Genomic DNA, 5,208 nt, shown 5'->3' with positions numbered 1-5,208 from the left:
GGACTGGACTCTGGAGGAATAATACACAAAAACACACATAGGCACTATTTTTTTTGAAGTTTTATTGAGAAATATTGATAACATACCACAGAAGCCACTGATTTAAAGTGTAAAATTCAATGGATTTCAGCATATTTGCACTGTTATGCAAACATCACCACAACAAATTTTAGATCATTTTCATTATCCTGAAGTAAACACCATATCCCTCCATTTCCCCCCAACTCCCCTAACCCTGGGCCACCACTAATCTACTTTCTGTTTCTATGTATTGGTCTATTTTGGACATTTTATTTAAATGGAATTACATAACATGTGTTCCTTTGTGACTGGCTTCTTTCACTTAGCATAATATTTTCAAGGTTTATTCAATCTTGCATGTGCAGAGGGGGCAAATTACATAAGGATAAACCTGGGATGGGGGGTGCTTACTGATTGATTTGGAAACTTCCCTCCAAAATTGTAAAGGGAAATGATTGGTTTCAAATAGAGGAAAAACCTATTCAGGCTAAAATCCTGTTTTCAGCAGTTTGTAATGTGGGGTTTTATCGCAAAGAATGGCAAGACTTTTAGGCTTATTTTCCGCAAATTCTCCCTGTGTTTGAGGAACAGTCACAGAATGTGTAGGAATGGGCTTCTAGGCTCTGTGGCTGGAGATTCAAGTCCAGGAGAACTCAGGTCCCAGGGTAGGCAAAGAAAAACAGTGGAAGAGTGCCAACAGAATGCTTTGAAATGGAAAATTTTAAATGTTCCCTCCAAAAGGAGTCCCAGATAACCACACAAAAGAGGACTTTGCTGGGCAGGTCCATCGCAATGGTTCAATAACAAGACACAGACAGACTGGGGAAGAAGGAAGTTTATTTCTGCAGCCACTTACACGGAGAAGCACCGGGTAACTCACCAGATCAACTCAAAGTTACAAGTTTTTTTTTTTTTTCTAGTGCTTATATACTTCTTAAGCTCCATGTGGGATTGCACCTACAAGCAGTAGGTGCAAACCTCCAGTGTTTCATTCAATCAGCAGCTAATTTTTAACTCGGGTCTAGAGTCTGGAAAGATTTCTCTAGAGTCTTGGTAAGTTTCTGAATCTTAAGACAGGCCAAGATGAATGTGTAAGAATGCTATCATTATTCTATTCAGAATTTAGGGTCTGAGAAAACCCAGGTGGGGTCTCAATGGGTTGGTTTTCACATTCCATCTCTGATACTCAGGCACCAGTTTCTTCATTTCTTTAACGTTAACTTATGCATTCATCAAAATTATAGTAAAGGGTTAGTAGAAACTCTTCTGGTTGCTATTGGAAACCTGGCCTGCCACACTGCCATAGGAACTGAAGCCCACTATAGAACATCGAAAATGCCTGCGAACACTGACTTTACTGACCATTCAATTAAATTGCAGAAAAGCAAGCTCACGCTGCCTCCCTGATCTGTCCTCCAGAATTGCTAGTTAGAAACGTGCACATTGTCCTAGGTTCAGTTTTGCAAAGATGGAGTCTGGCAATGAAAGCATTTGTTTGAGTTCATGCATTAAGGTCTGCTTTGTCTATTTCTTTTATATTTGTTTACTTGTGTCTTTTTGAGACGGAGTTTCAATCCTCTTGTCCAAGCTGGAGTGCAATGTGGTGGTCTCGGCTCACTGAAACTTCTGCCTCCTGGGTTGAAACCGTTCTCCTGCCTCAGCCTCTCAAGTAGCTGGGATTACAGGCATGCGCCACCATGCCCGGCTAATTTTTGCATTTTTAGTAGAGATGGGGTTTCACCATGTAGGCCAGGATGGTCTTGAACTCCTGAGCTCAGGCAATCCACCCGCCTCAGCGTCCAAAGAGCTGTGATTACAGGCATGAGCACCCTCGGCCGGCCTATTTTATTTTAAGATGAAGTCTTGCTCTGTAGCCCAGGCTGGAGCGCAGTGGCACGAGCTCGGCTCACTGCAACCTCTGCCTCCGGGATTCAAGCGATTCTTGTGCCTCCGCCTCACAAATAGCTGGGATAACAGGCGCCCGCCACCATGCCTGGCTAATTCTTTATTTTTAGTACAGACGGGGTTTCACCATGTTGGCCAGACTGGCCTCGAACTTCTGACCTCAAGTGATCCGCCCACCTCGGCCACCAAAATTGCTGGAATTACAGTCGTGAGCCACAACACCCAGCCCCATTTCCTTTATTTTATTTATTATTTCGAGAAGGAGTTTCGCTCTTGCCATCCAGGCTGGAGTGCAGTGGCGCGATCTCGGCTCACTGCAACCTTCACCTCCTGGGTTCAAGCTCTTCTCCTGCATCAGCCTCCAGAGTAGCTGGGATTACAGGCGCATGCCACCATGCCCAGCTACATTTCCTTTATTTTATTTTTTATAATTTACTAGCCTGTTTGTTGATAACAAGACTGGCGGTGCTCAAGGTTGGTCTGGGTGCTCACCGGGCGGTGGGCGTGAACCAGGTGGGAGGGTCTCCAGTGCCTGGTACAAATCTGCAAGAAAGTGCAGGAAACGGCACTAAGGGTGATAGTAAAGTTTTGGTTTGGCGGGGCGGGTAGGCGTTCCAGAGCAGAAATGCGCAGGAAAGGTTTTGCTGTGCTTGTAGGCAGGTCATCCCCAAGAGCTTCTTATTGGCTTGCAGTGAGACAAGATCGCGCCACTGCACTCCAGCCCGGGCTACAGAGTGAGACTCTGTATAAAAAAAAAAAAAAAAATAGTGAATGAATATCCATTGACGCATGAAATGGCTGCATTAAAGGAAAACTAGCCAAGAAAAGACAAGGCAAAAAAAAGTCAAGGATCAGTATGAAAAATAAATATATTTTAAAAGATTTGTTTTTAAAGCAACAACACGGGTTTAAATTTTAAAGGGAAAGAAGTAGCTCCGAGAGAGAGGAAACAGGATGGCTTCTGAAAAGGGAACATTATTCTTTGAAATGGAAAGAAATTATGACAAGAGGGTAGCACAGACTGAAGAGGTGGAGGTAAAAGGGGGTTCTTGGCCAGACACAGTGGCTCACACCTGTAATACCAACACTTTCGGAGGCCAAGGCAGGTGGATCACCTGAGGTCAGGAGTTGGAGGCCAGCCTAGCCAACATGGTGAAACCCCGTCTCTACTAAAAATACAAAAATTAGTTGGGCATGGTGGGTGCCTATAATGCCAGTTCCTTTAGAGGCTGAGGCAGGAGAATTGCTTCAACCCAGGGGCGGAGGTTGCAGTGAGCCGAGATAGCATCACTGTTCTCCAGGCTGGGTGACTGAGGAAGACTCTCTCTCAAATTAAAAAAAATTTTTAAAAAGTGTGTGTGGTGGGGGTATCTTGACTTTTCTCCATGTGTCTTAGGCCACAACTCTTACATGGTAACTTGCGGAAGAGATTCCTCAACCAATACCTTTACAGTGCTGCCTCCCTGATGGGCTGGGTTCTAAACAGCAGTGCCTTCCCCATCTTCTCAGTCCTTACTCACCTGGGCACCATCCTCCCAGTACATCCCTTGAAACCCTCCAGGGCTCTTTCCCTTGCTCCAGTAAGGAAATCACATCAGGCTTTGGACAGAGAGACCTGTTTATAAGAAAAGAAGTAAGATGGCCAGGCACAGTGGCTCACTCCTGTAATCCCAGCACTTTGGGAGGCCAAAACAGGTGGATTGCTTGAGGTCAGGAGTTCAAGACCAGCCTGACCAACATGGTGAAACCCCGTCTCTACTAAAAACACAAAAATTAGCCAGGCCTGGTGGCGGTTGCCTGTAATCCCAGCCACTCAGGAGGCTGAGACATGAGAATCTCTTGAACCCGAGATGAATGTTGGAGTGAACTGAGATCGCGCCATTGCACTCCAGCCTGGCTGACAGAGTGAGACTTCATCTCAAAAAAAAAAAAAGAAAGAAAGAAAGAAAGAAAGAAAAGAAGTAAGACATACTCGTGCTGTGCCTGAATTCAGTTAGTCCCTTAGTACTCACGAAGGACTAGAGAAAGGTGTAAAGGTCTGAAGCATGGAGAAGATGGAGTGACCCCAAAGAGCTGCCCATCTATTAATCTACAAAACATAAAACAATTCCCTAGGCAGCAGGTGAAAAGTCACCCAGAGAAGTGAAAGCTACACCCAAAATTCATGAGTTATTTGGGGATAGACATCCTTACCTAGTGAGACCAGGCTGCTATACTTCTCCATCATTACATCTCTGTATAAGTCCTTCTGAGCAGCGTCCAGGCACTCCCATTCCTCCTGAGAGAAGTCTATAGACAGATCCTGGAACATGCCCAACCCCTGAAATGACAAATGGCTCACCCAGCACTGTTGAAATTAAAGGAAAGGTTTTTAAGATGAAGGAAGAGATGGAAAGGTGCTGAAGGATGGAGAGAATATAGTGAGTGGACCAGCTAGGCTGAGAGTGGGGAAGAGTAAAAAAATTAGTGTAACTTCAACAAAGTACCTCCGTGTTCATGAATATTCCTGTTGTGGCCAGCAAACCTCCTTCATAGAATGGGACATTCCCAGTATTCCATGGTTAGAGCTTGGAATGAATAAAGTACATTGATATGTAATATTATTTCCCAAATAAATGAAATAGAGTTGAAAAGCACACCGCAAGCTGTAGGCCTGGCAAAGCTTCAAGAATATTACAGTAAACATCTGATATGCAAGTTACTATTTACAACAAAAGCTTAATAAATAGGCACTTCCCCCTTACCATTTTCTTTCTTGTTTTTTTTTCTCGTTTCATTTTTTTGTTTTTGTTTTCACTTTAAGACAGGGTCTCGTTCTGTTGCCCAGGTTGGAGTACAGTGGCACAATCACAGCTCACTGCAGCCTCAACCTCCCAGGCTCAGGTGATCCTCCCACCTCAACCTCTGTATTAGCTTTGACTATAGGCATGCGCCACCATGCCCAGCTAATTTTTTTTTGTATTTTTCGTAGAAACGAGGTTTTGCCATTTGGCCAGGCTGCTCTCAAACTCCTGAGCTCAAGCAATCCATCTTTGGCCTCCCAAAGTGCTGGGATTACAGGCATGAGCCACCACACCCAGCCTTGTCTCTTTTCTTAAAGGAAGACAGGATCTTTCAAAAATATCTACAAAAAGTTTAAAAACCTCTGTTGGCCAGGTATAGTGGCTTGCACCTGTAAACCCAGCACTTTGGGAGGGCAAGGTGGATGGATCACCTGAGGTCAGGAGTTCGAGACCAGCCTGACCAACATGGAGAGACCATTTTAGTCTCTACTAAAAATAC

The 5,208-nt window shown here is 44.4% G+C and overlaps 1 long non-coding RNA gene across 1 annotated transcript; it reads right to left on the bottom strand.

Moving 5' to 3' along the window:
• Positions 1–830: 830 nt before the first annotated feature.
• Positions 831–4,248, bottom strand: LOC134760471 (uncharacterized). Its single transcript, XR_010137950.1, has 3 exons — positions 4,120–4,248; positions 3,447–3,541; positions 831–2,469 (listed from the first exon to the last, which is right to left on the bottom strand). It is a non-coding gene; the product is annotated as an uncharacterized LOC134760471 (long non-coding RNA).
• Between the last annotated feature and the right edge of the window lie 960 nt (positions 4,249–5,208).

Source organism: Pongo abelii, chromosome 19 (genome assembly GCF_028885655.2).
Source record: "Pongo abelii isolate AG06213 chromosome 19, NHGRI_mPonAbe1-v2.0_pri, whole genome shotgun sequence".
NCBI lineage: Eukaryota > Metazoa > Chordata > Mammalia > Primates > Hominidae > Pongo > Pongo abelii.
The sequence above is the reverse complement of the archived record's forward strand: the minus strand, read 5'-3'. Positions and strand labels throughout refer to the sequence as shown.